This window comes from Salvia miltiorrhiza, chromosome 3, assembly GCF_028751815.1.
Source record: "Salvia miltiorrhiza cultivar Shanhuang (shh) chromosome 3, IMPLAD_Smil_shh, whole genome shotgun sequence".
In the NCBI taxonomy this organism is placed as follows: Eukaryota; Viridiplantae; Streptophyta; class Magnoliopsida; order Lamiales; family Lamiaceae; genus Salvia; species Salvia miltiorrhiza.
In genome coordinates, this window is record NC_080389.1 from 30975959 (window position 1) to 30993284 (window position 17326).

At 38.8% G+C, this 17326-nt stretch overlaps 2 long non-coding RNA genes across 2 annotated transcripts; both read left to right on the forward strand.

Moving 5' to 3' along the window:
• The first annotated feature begins 1652 nt into the window (after positions 1 to 1652).
• LOC131014119 (uncharacterized) lies at positions 1653 to 4823 on the forward strand. The gene is made up of 3 exons (XR_009098063.1): positions 1653 to 1974; positions 3927 to 3990; positions 4532 to 4823. It is a non-coding gene; the product is annotated as an uncharacterized LOC131014119 (long non-coding RNA).
• A 7938-nt stretch (positions 4824 to 12761) lies between these two features.
• LOC131014122 (uncharacterized) lies at positions 12762 to 15932 on the forward strand. The gene is made up of 3 exons (XR_009098066.1): positions 12762 to 13083; positions 15036 to 15099; positions 15641 to 15932. It is a non-coding gene; the product is annotated as an uncharacterized LOC131014122 (long non-coding RNA).
• The last annotated feature ends 1394 nt before the right edge of the window (positions 15933 to 17326 follow it).

Consider the following 17326-nt stretch of genomic DNA (forward strand, 5'->3'; position numbering starts at 1 on the left):
AATATCTTGAATCATTAACGAGCCTTACGGCTTATCTTGAATCATTAACGAGCCTTACGGCTGCGAAGACACGCTATGGTAGACAGCCCTTAGTCGTGCTAGACACCAAGCACCCAACAGGCCTCGCTTCGGCTCTAGTCACGTTGCATGCTGGGGCCTAGTACGCGCACACATAATATAGACCCTGAATTACAAAGCAAAATACCCGATGATCGACACTCGATAGGCCCCGTGTGTACTAGATTTCTGATGCTCGATCGGCTGCGCGAGTGCTAACGACACCAACCGTCGAACAGACATCGCACGCCCAAAAACAAGCATCAACAGCTCTAGACACCTAGCACCAAACGGGTATCGCGTGCGTGCACGACACATCACATATGGCACCCGATACCTCACACCCGGGGTCCGACACCCGACAGCCCTAGCGCGCGGGTCACACCCGTTACTGCACGGGACTGGCCAGCGCCCTGGCCCTAGCCTCCAACCTCCGACGGGTCTTGCTCGCCTGTTACCCGAAACACGATTGACCACCCGCGTGTGCAAGGCGTACTATGGCCTATAGAAATCACGCGTGCCCCACTCGCGTGTGCGTGCCTGAAGCATCCGACATCGGACGGGACTCTCCCACGTGCCTAAAGCACATGGCGCCTGCCCCCTACACCGTGGGCGTCCAACGGGGCTTGCGCGAGCCTAACGCACACAACTCCTGAAGGGCATCGCGCGCGCGCCTATTTCACATTTCGCCCGCTGTAACACCCCGTACTTTTCCTCATGTTGTGAGATAGTGTCTTAACACTATTGAGAGTACTGAGATGTCGAAATACGAGACTACTTTTTTTTTATGAGCAGATAAGACAGATTGTCTTTTAAATAGAGATACGAGTGAATAAACCGATGATGGAATTAGAGTGATGAGATTTGAGAAATGAGTTGAGATAGAGATGCTGATTGAATTGAGCTGAGATTTTATTTTATTTCCAACTACCGGGAATAGAGTTACCGGATACTGAATTATTAGAGATTGACTGTCCTATTAAGAAAAATAGGAATAATGAGTTGGAAATAGAGTCGAGGAAGAAAGAGTGAGAAACCTTGATAAATAGAGTCGGTCAGAGAGACGTCTAGCTTATTTGAGTCTGCCGACTGTTTTGATGTGATGTTATGTGAATTTACGTGACTGAATGATTATGTGATTTTGTGACGTGTGTCAATATGACCATATTATTATGATTTTTATTTGAAACCTTAGCACTTGGGAATTTTTATTAAGTTTCCAAAGAAAGTGCGGTTTATTTTTACCGAGAAATCGAACGATGCCGGTTTATGGAAATTTTTCCAAGCATAATTTTTTTTTTTAAATTATTTTTCCTATGATGAGGAATATTATAATTGAGTGAGTGCACTAATATTAGTGCTATAATTATTTTATTTTGGTCACATGAATAATTATACTATGGTACTTTATAAATGAGTAATATTTCCATAGTTTTTGTGATTATTATTTAATCACCCTTCTCACACTTTATTTTAATTTCCCTACCATATGATTAAATGCCTCAAATTGCTAAGTGTAGAGATTGAGAGAGTAGAGATTGAGAGTGTATTATTGAGAGTGTAGAGATTAGAGTGAGAGAGATCATGCATTAATTGCCAAATATTCCCTAAGATATCAAAATCTCCTTTAAAGATTCACAAATCTTTACAAGATTGGCAAAATCCTCACAAATCTTGCAAGATAATTCTCTCTCTCCCTCCACCCATTTTCGAGCTCTCTCTCTCTCCCTTCTCTCTCATATTTCCTCCATTGTCAACCATTGGAGAGAACTTCGAAGCTTCACCAAAATATGCCAAACACATAAATCACCAACAAAATCCCACATAAACACATCCTATCAACTTGAATTCAAGAGAATCCTTGAAGATTGGCTTCAAGACTAGAGAGAGAAAATTTGATATTTGGTGTAAACTTGGGTAAGTGATCTCTATATTCATAGATATAATTTGTGTGAGTTTGTATATGAGTATTCTTGAAAGATTGAAGCAAGAAAATCACCCCCTTTCTTTTCCTCAAATTTTCGAAAAATAGGTGTTCTACACTTCAAAATTTTTTTCTTTTTCTTTCCTTGATTTGAGGTGAGAAAAATGATCTATGTGATGTTTGGTGATGATTGATGTGTGTTTTGAAAAGCTATGCTTTGAGATTCAAACTTTGATATAGTTTAGTTTACCCAAAATTGGGAATTTTTGAGTTGATGATTAAAGTGATGAATTGATGATGAAGAGGAGTTCATGAGATGTATATGATGATGATTGATGGAGTAAATTGAGTATATGATGTCAAATGATGATTTTGATATGAGTTAGTTTACTAAAATTAGGGCTATGTGTATCTATGCTCTAATTTGTAAATGGATGGAGTATATGTGAGTTTAAATGACTAAAATTGATAGATATATGATGAGATTAAAGATCCATGTGAGTTTATAAAATTTCAAAGAGTTTAGTTTGGTAAAAATTAGGACTTTCTTGTCTATGTGTCTATTAAGTGATTTAGCTTAAGATATATGTTTTTGAGCATGATATTAGTGTTTTAATATGTTTGATTAAGTCTAATGTAAGCTAAGTAAAATTTGGACTTAGTTTAGTTTGAAGGAGTTTTTGAGTTCTCATATGATGTGGGGTTAACGAATGATAAAATGAGGTCAAATTGATTTATGATCATTTTGTGAAGTTGTCATGTTTTTGTTGAGAGTTTATGTGAATATATGAGTTTTTATTAAAGTTTGGTTGGTATGATTATAGGGGATTGATGTGTATAAAATGAGTTATATGAAGTATGAGGTCATTTTGAATGATTGAGTGTTTTTAAGCATGAAATTGAGAAGAGGATTTACTTGATACGTTGTAGAAACGTTTTCCTTGAGATTTGAGTTAAGATGTAAAAGAGGAGAGTTAATTTGAGTATGATGAGTATTTTAAATGTTTTTGAATGTTTTTGAGTGTTATATGTGTTTAAAATGAGCTTTGATTGGTTTTCTTTGAAGGAATGTTGAATTGAGCATTTAAGAGTTTGAGATGAGTTTTTGGTGATTTTTCGTAGGCTACTGACCTACTGTGATCGACGGGTTTTCGATGTTTAATGGCTTCGAAAATTTTACAGCATGTCCCTACATTCGTCTTGAGCATACCGGTAAAATTTCAAGTCATTTGGACTTGATTTACTATTTTTATAAAATGAAAAACCAAATCTGCACATTTCTACCGGGAATTTCAGAGAACAGGGGACAAAGTCATTCATTTCAGTAGCTTCCTGTATGATCTAGCTTTCCAAAGTTTTATGGTATCAACCTTACTGTATGGGCTAGATATCCACCAAATTTGAGCTCAGTTTGACAACGTTTACTATTTTTCAAAAATCAATGTTTCCGATTGCTCAAAACTGTCGAATATGGTAGACCGTGGTAAAAACGCCATATCTCCCAAACCACTTGGAGTTTCTGACTCTACTTTTTTTTAAATGAAACTAGACTCAAATACCTTTCTTTTGGTATGAGTCTGGAGTCCAGGAGATGTCGGAGTCAGAACGTGTTAAATTTTGAAGTTGAGTCAGTGGGAAAACAGGACATGATTTGTTGATGTTTGATTGTATTTTCTTATGTGCCTTATGTGTTTATGTTGCCTAAGTGTTTTAATGAGATTAGACGAGTCTTATATGAGAGATAAATCGAGACTTAGAACCATGATTTTCTTGAAACCTATCCTTGGACTTAAGGATTTGAATTGAGTGAAGAAGTTTATGTAGAGTTGATTAAGAGATAGAATATAAGATAGAGCATGAGTTAAGGCATGAGTTTTTGTCGTTGAGTTCTAATCGAGATTCTTTTTATGACATGAACCTTCGATAATGACGATGATCCCTGAAGACACGAGCAGAGCAGGGAAGTAAGTAACTCCGCTTTGACGGGAGTTTTTGAGTAAGGTCTTCAGGTGGGCAATATTTTGAGTATACATATATTATCCGAGCTTTCTAAAATGATTTGATGATATAATGATGTTATGAGCTTATCAAATAAATTGAGATAAATGATGTTTGAGAATTGTTTGACTTGCCAATTTTTGATGTTGAGCTTGTATGTTACCCTCTACTGATGAGATGAGACGAATTCGGGTCCTGGGCAGTTGATAGCTACCCTGCTAGGGCTAGTGTACACAGAGGTGACTGTGAGCCGTCTTCGGGTCGGCCAGTCACGGTGCTTGAGAAGGAGGCCTACTTCTCAGTACCTTTGATGATGATGAGTTGTAGATGTGGTACATACATGATGAGTACTTTGATAGCGCTATCGTTTCTTATGATATCATGATTATGAAAACTGCATGCACAGATTCATTTACGCTAACTTTATTTCTGTGTATTGCTGAGATGTGGCAAGCTTCAAACTTATAGCTCTAAGAGCGCCTTTCTTGTTTTTCGGCGTTTGCCCACTGAGTATTATATACTCACGCCCTGCATGTATTTCTAAATGTGCAGACTAAGCGAGGAGCGAGATTGGTCTGGTGCTGGCGGGGAAACGTTGGAGGATGTATTTACTTTATCGTATTTCCATTTTGACGATAAAGTCTTGATGATTGATATACTTTAATTTTCTTTTGAAGTTGAGCAATGTACTCACGGTTATATGTCTTCATACATATAATCGGTTCGCCTTTTGCTGCGATACTCTGCATATTATGATTCCTTACGAAAAATGAGCGATACCCGTTTTGTTTTTGTTCGTGAAATTCCTGATAATTAAAAAGTTATAACGACATTGACGATTTTACCCTTGGGTTCATTTATAACGATTTCTTTAACACCTTTTGATGCGAGCTTCCGCTTGATGTTCGACCTATTCTTCTTATCTTTTATTCTTTTAAAAATAGTCGTATCGATACTCGTACCCCACTATCACTAGTGTCGGGAATCGGGCTGCGACAGGGTGGTATCAGAGCAGGTCATCTGCTCTGAGTCTATTGCTTGACTGAGTTGAACCTTTGATTACTGGTATCTTTTTAAATTGAGTACTAGTCTAATTTGAATTCTTAGGCTAGTTTGAGAGAGTCAGTTTGAAACGAAACCCCAGCACCCCATCTCCTCCGGCTTAACGAGGTAAGAGGTTGATGTTGTTTCTTGTTGCTTTCCTGTTGAGAGCTGAGTTTGATTCACTAATGAGTCATGTATTGTTTTAATGATGAAATTGTTTGAGATGATGAATTCTGATACGAGGCAGTTGATGTGGAATACGAGGAGAGATGTTGAGGCTAGTATAGCCGATGCCCCACCGTACCAAATGAGGATGAGATGCAGAGTCGAGAAGAGGCAGCGATACATAGACGATATAGCGAGGCGATGCGCCATTGGTTCAGGACTACTGGACTGAGAGAGGGCGATACTCTTGGGGAGTTTCTAGCGCATTACCATCGACGTGAGTTAGAGACTAGTATCCACGGGATTGACGAGGCTGAGGCCATCACTCACCTGATTCCACAGCTGCCCCTCGAGTGGTATGATTGGGCGGCTCCGCTGGTGCCGCAACATATCTTGAGGACTGAGTTTAGGCGTTTCGTGAGCGCCGATTTTCGTGGTTTCATCGCAACGTTGAGCCACCGCTACCTTGCTTATGGCGAGCCACCTTCACCGCCGTATGGAGAGTCTGAGGGACCAGCCCAGGGAAGGGAGCTTGTTGTTGTGCCCCCACTTCCCGAGGAGCCATTTCCGATTGCCCCTCTACCCCCAGCTGATCCGATTCCAGTTCCTTTTGAGCTGGATGTTTCAGAGCCGATGGTTTTCGAGGCGTACTCTCCAGTGGTATAGCATGACCCGTTTGTGTTTCGATCCCTTATTCCTTTTCCCAGCGCTGAGTTACCGCCTTGGGATTTGACTCTGGCAATGGTACCTTTGCCATTGCCACCTGTTGAGTCGGCGTAGCCAATTGTTTCTATTGAGCCTCAGATACAGTATGTGCCCTTTGATCCTTATCCGAGGGTTGCCCCGTTGCTTGAGCCGGGCACTTTGGCTTTTCAGACGTATATACACTCGATTTTATATTCATCGTCCCGAGACGCCCAGGAGGGAAGGTCTCGGCCAGTACACCTGGACAGTGATGAGGAGGACCCGGATGAGGAAACTCCAGAGATGACGGTTGGCCACGGACGGACTCAGCCATTACAGCGTCATATTACTACCGACGGAGTCGAGACATGGGTACTTGTTCCCGAGGTGCCGAATTATGGTCCGATGATGGACACCGATGTCGAGGATGAGCCGAGCGATGATAGTGTCTACCGACTGATCGACGAGTACGAGAGTCAGGAGTCGGAGCCGAGCGAGGAGACGGAGCCGAGTGAGGATATGGAGGTTGACGATGCGATGAGCAGGATTTCAGAAGACGACGACAAGCGATCACGTGTATCTAGTAGACACATACATATGTATAGATGCATAGTCGATATATACGTATATGTATATATATAGGAAGAGAGGCATAGTATAGTGTGTATGTGTAGATAGTATATATCTATAGATGCTTAGTACTTATGATGCTTGTATAGTTAGAGCATCATTTTGGTGTTAGGGCCTTTGTACATAAGACCTTACTTTTGTAAAAGACCTCGAGAGAGAGGCAATTTTCCATATATATATATATATATATGTATACAAGAGATGTTTATGACTAGAGAGTTTCACTATCTTTATCAGAGCTTTGAGAATGATGATGATGTTGATGCTTGATGAAAAAAAAATGAGAAATAGAGATTGATGAGAGTTACGAACGATGATAGACGAGAAATAGACTGGATGAGAGTTTTGAGAACTTTGAGATCACAAATAAGATATAGAAGTGAAATGAGAAACGAGGATTTGTATTTTGTAACGACGAACGGTTAGTTTAGAAGTCAATAGTTATATAACTCTTTTTCCTTTATAGTATACCTCCGAGAAGAAGAGGGAACCGAAGGAACATAAACCGAGAAGAAGATGAAGAAGATGAAGAAAATGAACAGAGAAACCAATCGTTGAGATAATACGACGAGAGTTAGAGATTTCATCGCGATTTATAGACACGACCCTAATAGGACGAACGTATAATGGAGACCTCATGGGATGCATAGATGCTATTGACCAATTGTACTTTGAAATAGAGGTACTTTCACCGGGACCGCGCGTACCATCGCTAGAGTAGTCATGAGAGTAGACTTATTGAGCCCCTATCCCGCTTGGTCGTATTTAAATGTTTCTGCATCCATTTGAACTCCAACAGGAGATGAACTATTTGCTATTGAGAAATTTTTCCAGATCCACTGTGTTTGAGCCTGAGCCGTTTGTGTTGGAAATCCTTACCCTTTGCTTTAACAGTGGACAATTTATTCATTTTTCCACTTAGTGGATTGTTCCTACTTCCAGAATTGATTTATTCCCATCATATCATATCTCAGTTTTATTCTAGCTTCTGTTCTAGCTTTTGATCTTACCTTGATTGTAACTTCTTCATTATCCTTGAAATAGCATTGGCTATTATGGAAATTTTTCCATTACTTGAGCTCGTCTTGTTCAAGACCAGACATTTTTATTCATCACCTCCTATTTCCCTACTACATCCGACAAGAGTTAGGATCGTCTAGGTAATTAGGATGGTATAACAAGAAGAGTGTTTGGAAGAAACTCGATTTATGAGAGCAGTCGTAGAATATTTATTACGGGACGAGCACAACTTTTCGATTATGGATTTTCTTATATTAGCCAAGTATGCAACAAGCTAACCAATTCGAGGACGAGAAGAAGTGATGCTAAGCCAGAATAGGCAATAGCAGATTCAAGGGGATCGAGATGACAGATTAGAGCAGATAATGTTTTCCACGATAGTAGACTGAGATGACGACTAGTATAGATGTAGCATCGTCGTAATATTAGGGGATGTTTTATTTTCGTTATGCCCCGCAATTAGTAAGAGTTCTCGAAAGAGAAAATTTTCTTATATGTCTATATGACGATGACCAGAGAGTCTATGTGCTCGAGTAGAGTTTTGAGCTGATGTTGCGATGCTAGATATGAGATATGTCTTTGACGATGAGTTATGAGAATTGAGAAAATAGTATGATGTTGAGTAAGAGTTTTATGATATGTGAGTTATGAGAATTAGTTCTAAGGTTGTTATATGTTCCCTTAGACTTTTATCGAGAAAGAGAAACCGATCGAAGAAAGAAATAGAGTTGATGATATGAGATAAGACAATAAAACCGTAGCTGCATACGAACGTCAATTTCGCGACTTGGTTCGGTATGCCACTTGTCGAGAAGAGTTGAACGAGAAGATGTCAGGATTGTTTCGATCAGGCTTGAGACAAGAAGTATGAGACGATTTAACGAGTCAGAATGCGGTTATGTGTACTGAAGCATTAAATAGAGCATTTGATATAGAACGGGCAATGCAGCCAGAGAACGCGATTTGAGCTTCAGCACCCAAACGAGTTAGAGCACACAAACGTGCAATCCATCCTTTTCTGGATGCGAGCAAAAAGGAAAGAGAGAATGGGACGACCGAAGTCAAGATCCCTAAGGAGCCGTGACAGAGTCAAAATGCGCCACCGCAATATTAGAACTGAGACGAACAGCCTTATGTTGACCCGACTGCCCAAGCAGTAGTTTTTCAAGGACCGCGAGGGTCATCGACTTGTCGAAGAGCAATAAATTACATCTGAGAGAATGCAAGATGAGACAGAATAGCTGTTACCCCTGCGGAAGGGTCGGGCACTACTCGCATCAGTGTCCGAATCGTCAGCAAAGTGGAAGCGAAAGACGACCAATTCAGTTTCGACCGCAACTCGAAGCAATGAAGGGAATCCTATCGCTACCTCCACCACAGCGACAACAGCCAGCCTATCGACCACGTCAGTCAAGAAGGCAACTACCAGCCCCGCAGGTAAATCAACCGCATCACCAGAGACTGTTTGCGCTTAAGTAGAAAGCACCAGACAAGAATAGAGGAAATTTGTCAAATATAGGCAAGCTGAATGATGTGCCCATAGTATTTTTGTTCGACACTGAACATAGAGCCTGCTCCACAACCTCTAAAGAGTGGCCACACCATAGGCAGAATTACTACGGTTTCATCCGTGTGACCTAACTTAGAATTTAAGTTAGAATCGATTAAGTTCGAGGCTAGAAACTTGAGATTGATGCCTATGTGGCACTTGGAGATAATTTTTGAATGGACTGGTTAGAGGAAAACCATGTGAAGATACAATGCAAGGAAAGACGGATATCTTTTCAGCCACCTGGCCAAGAAACTACTTCCTTCATTGGCATTGAGAGAAAATGGAAGAAGACGCCGATCATCTCGGCGCTGCAAGCAAGAAATCTCTTGCGAAGAAAAGATACAACCGCGTATGTTGTATATCTGAACTAGAGAGACGAATCCAAGGCAAATGTTGATGACGCGCCAGTCGTGTGAGATTACAAAGACGTTTTCCCTAAAACTTTACCGGGTTTTCCCCAGACCGACAGCTTGAGTTTACGATCGAGTTAGAGCCTAGCTCCGTACCGACGTCGAAAGCGTCGTACAGAATGACCCCCACAGAGTTGCAAGAGTTAAAGCTGCAACTACAAGAACTTCTAGATATGGGTTTCTTTTCGACCCAGTGTTTCACCATGGGGAGCACCAGTTCTTTTTGTTAAAAAGAAGAATGGAAACTTGAGGCTGTGTATCGATTATCGAGAGCTGAATAAAGTAACGTTGAAGAATCAATATCCGTTACCCCGGATCGATGATCTGTTCGATCAACTACGAAGAGCAAGCACCTTTTTACAGATTGACTTGAGGATGGGATACTATCAGCTGAAAATACGATCGGAAGATATTTCCGAAGACGGCATCGCGTATGCAATATGGCATTACTATAAACTCAAAGATGTTTGGAAGAAATGCCTTTCGGTTTGACAAATGCACCAACTGTGTTCATGAATCACATGAACCGTATTTTTCGCGAATACCTAGACAAGTTCGTGATAGTCTTTATAGACGATATCCTGATTTACTCGAAGAGTAAACAAGAACGCAAAGAGCGTATGATGATCGTGTTAGAAAGATTACGAGCTGAAAAGCTTTAAGCGAGGTTAGCAAATGAAAGTTCTGGCCTGAAGAAGTCAATTTCCTCGGCCATATTGTTTCTGCGAGAGGAATTGAAGTAGACCCAGCAAAAGTTCAAGCGGTACAGGAGCGGAGATCGCCAACCGCACCGCACGAGATTCACAGTTTTCTGAGATTAGCAGGATACTATCGACGTTTTATTGAGGGCTTTTCAAAAATCGCTAAGCCATTGACGCACCTGCTGAAGAAAGAAGTCAAGTTCGTTTGAACGAACAAATGCGAGCGAAGTTTTCAGAGTTAAAGAAGAGACTTACTATTACCCCAGCTTAGCTGTTCCGAAAGCGGATAGAGAGTATGCAGTTATACTGATGCGAGAGGGAAAAGTTATAGCGTATGCTTCGCGACAACAGAGACCACACGAGATGAGTTATCTAACGCATGATTTCGAATTAGCAGCCGTAGTGCTTGCTTTGAAGATCTGGAGACACCGTCTCTACATAGCACTGTGTGAGATATACACCGATCATAAAAGTCTCAAATAATTCTTGAGCAAAAAGATCTGAAAATACGACAAAGAAGATGGCTAGAGTTGATGAAGGATTACGATTATGGAATAAATTATCACTCTGGAAAAGCTAACGTTGTAACCGACGCGTTAAGCAGAAAGAATCAGGGAGAGTTAGGATTTCTCCTTACTCGAGAAGTGAACCTAATCAGGGAATTCGAGAAGATGAATTAGGAGGTAGTAATACCACCACAAACGACAGAAATAATAATTTCTGCACTGAACGTTATACCTGACCTACGATCGAGAATAGTCACAGCATAGAGAGAGGATGAGAAGATGGAAAGGTTGCGAATAAAGATTCGAACCGAGAGAATAGAGAATTATCAAAAGGAGGCAGATAATGCCATTTTATTTAAGGAAAGAGACTGAGTGTGCCTGATAAGAAAAGCTGAAGAATGAATCATGAGCAAAGCTCATGATACCCCTTACACCGCACCTGCGAAAAGTATAAAGATATGCCAAGACTGAAACGACGCTTTGATAGGAGAATAAGAAGCGAGAGTGGGCATCTTTCGTAGAAAGATGTTTGACGTGTTAACACGTGAAGGCGCCACTTTGGCAACCTTATACAATTATACCTATTAGAGACTTCCACAATAGAAGTGAGACCACTTAGCCATGAATTATGGCATCGATTAGCAAAATCGAGAAAAGAAAACTCAACAATTGAGTAATTGTGAATAGATTCTTTTGATGATAGAAACGATGACTATGTGAGTTTTTCCCTATCTCGGGGAGCATGTTATTTTCGAGTTAACAAGAACTCAAACCAAGATATATAGGATCGTATGATGTATTAGAGTAAGTAGGCCATGTAGCCTATAAATTAGCGTTGCCTCTGAGCTTCGCGAACGTCCATGACGTTTTCCATGTTTCTCAATTGAGAAAGTTCGTGTTTGATCCAAAACACGTCATCTATCAAGAAGAAGTGTCCCTGGAACCAGTTTTGAGCTACGAAGAGATAGACCTGATGCTATGCTGGACTGGAAGATCCAATAATTGAGGGACGAATCGATTCCTTTGATGAAAATCCAATGGAGATATTATAGTCAAGAAGAATCAACATGGGAAGTTGAAGAGAAGATGAAAGAGAAGTACCCAGAGCTTTTTCCCGAAGAAGAATAACTCAAATTTCGGGACGAAATTTTTTTTAAGGGGGGTAGGATGTAACACCCCGTACTTTTCCTCATGTTGTGAGATAGTGTCTTAACACTATTGAGAGTACTGAGATGTCGAAATACGAGACTACTTTTTTTTTTTATGAGCAGATAAGACAGATTGTCTTTTAAATAGAGATACGAGTGAATAAACCGATGATGGAATTAGAGTGATGAGATTTGAGAAATGAGTTGAGATAGAGATGCTGATTGAATTGAGCTGAGATTTTATTTTATTTTCAACTACCGGGAATAGAGTTACCGGATACTGAATTATTAGAGATTGACTGTCCTATTAAGAAAAATAGGAATAATGAGTTGGAAATAGAGTCGAGGAAGAAAGAGTGAGAAACCTTGATAAATAGAGTCGGTCAGAGAGACGTCTAGCTTATTTGAGTCTGCCGACTGTTTTGATGTGATGTTATGTGAATTTACGTGACTGAATGATTATGTGATTTTGTGACGTGTGTCAATATGACCATATTATTATGATTTTTATTTGAAACCTTAGCACTTGGGAATTTTTATTAAGTTTCCAAAGAAAGTGCGGTTTATTTTTACCGAGAAATCGAACGATGCCGGTTTATGGAAATTTTTCCAAGCATAATTTTTTTTTAAAATTATTTTTCCTATGATGAGGAATATTATAATTGAGTGAGTGCACTAATATTAGTGCTATAATTATTTTATTTTGGTCACATGAATAATTATACTATGGTACTTTATAAATGAGTAATATTTCCATAGTTTTTGTGATTATTATTTAATCACCCTTCTCACACTTTATTTTAATTTCCCTACCATATGATTAAATGCCTCAAATTGCTAAGTGTAGAGATTGAGAGAGTAGAGATTGAGAGTGTATTATTGAGAGTGTAGAGATTAGAGTGAGAGAGATCATGCATTAATTGCCAAATATTCCCTAAGATATCAAAATCTCCTTTAAAGATTCACAAATCTTTACAAGATTGGCAAAATCCTCACAAATCTTGCAAGATAATTCTCTCTCTCCCTCCACCCATTTTCGAGCTCTCTCTCTCTCCCTTCTCTCTCATATTTCCTCCATTGTCAACCATTGGAGAGAACTTCGAAGCTTCACCAAAATATGCCAAACACATAAATCACCAACAAAATCCCACATAAACACATCCTATCAACTTGAATTCAAGAGAATCCTTGAAGATTGGCTTCAAGACTAGAGAGAGAAAATTTGATATTTGGTGTAAACTTGGGTAAGTGATCTCTATATTCATAGATATAATTTGTGTGAGTTTGTATATGAGTATTCTTGAAAGATTGAAGCAAGAAAATCACCCCCTTTCTTTTCCTCAAATTTTCGAAAAATAGGTGTTCTACACTTCAAAATTTTTTTCTTTTTCTTTCCTTGATTTGAGGTGAGAAAAATGATCTATGTGATGTTTGGTGATGATTGATGTGTGTTTTGAAAAGCTATGCTTTGAGATTCAAACTTTGATATAGTTTAGTTTACCCAAAATTGGGAATTTTTGAGTTGATGATTAAAGTGATGAATTGATGATGAAGAGGAGTTCATGAGATGTATATGATGATGATTGATGGAGTAAATTGAGTATATGATGTCAAATGATGATTTTGATATGAGTTAGTTTACTAAAATTAGGGCTATGTGTATCTATGCTCTAATTTGTAAATGGATGGAGTATATGTGAGTTTAAATGACTAAAATTGATAGATATATGATGAGATTAAAGATCCATGTGAGTTTATAAAATTTCAAAGAGTTTAGTTTGGTAAAAATTAGGACTTTCTTGTCTATGTGTCTATTAAGTGATTTAGCTTAAGATATATGTTTTTGAGCATGATATTAGTGTTTTAATATGTTTGATTAAGTCTAATGTAAGCTAAGTAAAATTTGGACTTAGTTTAGTTTGAAGGAGTTTTTGAGTTCTCATATGATGTGGGGTTAACGAATGATAAAATGAGGTCAAATTGATTTATGATCATTTTGTGAAGTTGTCATGTTTTTGTTGAGAGTTTATGTGAATATATGAGTTTTTATTAAAGTTTGGTTGGTATGATTATAGGGGATTGATGTGTATAAAATGAGTTATATGAAGTATGAGGTCATTTTGAATGATTGAGTGTTTTTAAGCATGAAATTGAGAAGAGGATTTACTTGATACGTTGTAGAAACGTTTTCCTTGAGATTTGAGTTAAGATGTAAAAGAGGAGAGTTAATTTGAGTATGATGAGTATTTTAAATGTTTTTGAATGTTTTTGAGTGTTATATGTGTTTAAAATGAGCTTTGATTGGTTTTCTTTGAAGGAATGTTGAATTGAGCATTTAAGAGTTTGAGATGAGTTTTTGGTGATTTTTCGTAGGCTACTGACCTACTGTGATCGACGGGTTTTCGATGTTTAATGGCTTCGAAACTTTTACATCATGTCCCTACATGCGTCTTGAGCATACCGGTAAAATTTCAAGTCATTTGGACTTGATTTACTATTTTTATAAAATGCAAAACCAAATCTGCACATTTCTACCGGGAATTTCAGAGAACAGGGGACAAAGTCATTCATTTCAGTAGTTTCCTGTATGATCTAGCTTTCCAAAGTTTTATGGTATCAACCTTACTGTATGGGCTAGATATCCACCAAATTTGAGCTCAGTTTGACAACGTTTACTATTTTTCAAAAATCAATGTTTCCGATTGCTCAAAACTGCCGAATATGGTAGACCGTGGTAAAAACGCCATATCTCCCAAACCACTTGGAGTTTCTGACTCTACGTTTTTTTAAATGAAACTAGACTCAAATACCTTTCTTTTGGTATGAGTCTGGAGTCCAGGAGATGTCGGAGTCAGAACGTGTTAAATTTTGAAGTTGAGTCAGTGGGAAAACAGGACATGATTTGTTGATGTTTGATTGTATTTTCTTATGTGCCTTATGTGTTTATGTTGCCTAAGTGTTTTAATGAGATTAGACGAGTCTTATATGAGAGATAAATCGAGACTTAGAACCATGATTTTCTTGAAACCTATCCTTGGACTTAAGGATTTGAATTGAGTGAAGAAGTTTATGTAGAGTTGATTAAGAGATAGAATATAAGATAGAGCATGAGTTAAGGCATGAGTTTTTGTCGTTGAGTTCTAATCGAGATTCTTTTTATGACATGAACCTTCGATGATGACGATGATCCCTGAAGACACGAGCAGAGCAGGGAAGTAAGTAACTCCGCTTTGACGGGAGTTTTTGAGTAAGGTCTTCAGGTGGGCAATATTTTGAGTATACATATATTATCCGAGCTTTCTAAAATGATTTGATGATATAATGATGTTATGAGCTTATCAAATAAATTGAGATAAATGATGTTTGAGAATTGTTTGACTTGCCAATTTTTGATGTTGAGCTTGTATGTTACCCTCTACTGATGAGATGAGACGAATTCGGGTCCTGGGCAGTTGATAGCTACCCTGCCAGGGCTAGTGTACACAGAGGTGACTGTGAGCCGTCTTCGGGTCGGCCAGTCACGATGCTTGAGAAGGAGGCCTACTTCTCAGTACCTTTGATGATGATGAGTTGTAGATGTGGTACATACATGATGAGTACTTTGATAGCGCTATCGTTTCTTATGATATCATGATTATGAAAACTGCATGCACAGATTCATTTACGCTAACTTTATTTCTGTGTATTGCTGAGATGTGGCAAGCTTCAAACTTATAGCTCTAAGAGCGCCTTTCTTGTTTTTCGGCGTTTGCCCACTGAGTATTATATACTCACGCCCTGCATGTATTTCTAAATGTGCAGACTAAGCGAGGAGCGAGATTGGTCTGGTGCTGGCGGGGAAACGTTGGAGGATGTATTTACTTTATCGTATTTCCATTTTGACGATAAAGTCTTGATGATTGATATACTTTAATTTTCTTTTGAAGTTGAGCAATGTACTCACGGTTATATGTCTTCATACATATAATCGGTTCGCCTTTTGCTGCGATACTCTGCATATTATGATTCCTTACGAAAAATGAGCGATACCCGTTTTGTTTTTGTTCGTGAAATTCCTGATAATTAAAAAGTTATAACGACATTGACGATTTTACCCTTGGGTTCATTTATAACGATTTCTTTAACACCTTTTGATGCGAGCTTCCGCTTGATGTTCGACCTATTCTTCTTATCTTTTATTCTTTTAAAAATAGTCGTATCGATACTCGTACCCCACTATCACTAGTGTCGGGAATCGGGCTGCGACACCCGCCCTGTGCCCAAGGCACATATAAACACTACTATGCTTGCGCCGAACGGGCTTCGTGCGCGCGCGTATCGCGTGCGCGCACGACCCAAGGATCGAGTCCTAAGAGGTAACATCAAGGGATTCGTCTTAGCTGAAGATGGAGCTTTGACTTTCGAAGGGAGAATTTGCATACCCAAGGATGGAGAGATAAGAAGAATAATTTTGGAAGAGGCTCACAACACACCATATTCCATTCACCCAGGAGGAACAAAGATGTACCAGGACCTGAAGAAACTTTTCTGGTGGAGGAATATGAAGAGGTCAATTGGAGACTACGTTGGGAAGTGTATGACGTGCCAACTGGTGAAGGCAGAACATCAACGCCCCACGGGATTACTCAATGCCCGATCGGCTGCGTGGGTGCTGACGACACTAACCATCGAACAAACGTTGCACGCCCGAAAACAAGCATCAACCGCTCTAGACACCTAGCACCAATGTGGTAACCCAAAATATTTTAATTACGAATTTTGATTTTTTTATTGTTCTCAATAATTAAAGTTTTAAGTCTTATAAGTCGCGCCTAATTATGACTTCGAGCATGAGCATTTAATCATAATAAATTCTAAGCTTTTATTATTACTACTATTATTATTATATTTTATGAGGATAATATTTTATTTCTACATATTTTTAAGCCCAAAACATTTATATATTTTTTTAGTGCTGCCCAATTCTTTCTAAAGCCCATTCCTTGAGCCCAAAGAAAAATAGTAAGGGTTTCACACCATTCCTTCATGCACGTTCTTGCTGCAATGACTCATGCCCTAATTTACCTTTCCTTTTTGACTGAATCACAGTTATGGGAAGATTTTTCTTGATTGATTTATCTGCCAAAAATAAGCTCTCAACTTCTAGTATAAATAGCAGTCCCTTTTCACCTATTTTGCACACTCAAATTACCGAGCTCTATTTGCTTCTGGGCGAGGTATTTACGCTTCCTTTTCTCCTCCATTTTCATCTGCTTTGTAGCTTGTTCTGTATTTTTTTTCCTTTGAGTTCCCGTTGACAAGGAGAAGCAGCTTTATCTTTAAGTCTTGTCTTCTAAAGTTTTGTTCAAAAGCTTTTCCTTTTGTCAAGTCAGTGCATAGGTATGCGTGTGTAATGCACTTCTCTCAATACTTGTTCTACTTTGTTTAATAAATATATATATATATATATATATATATATATATATATATTATATTTAATACATTATT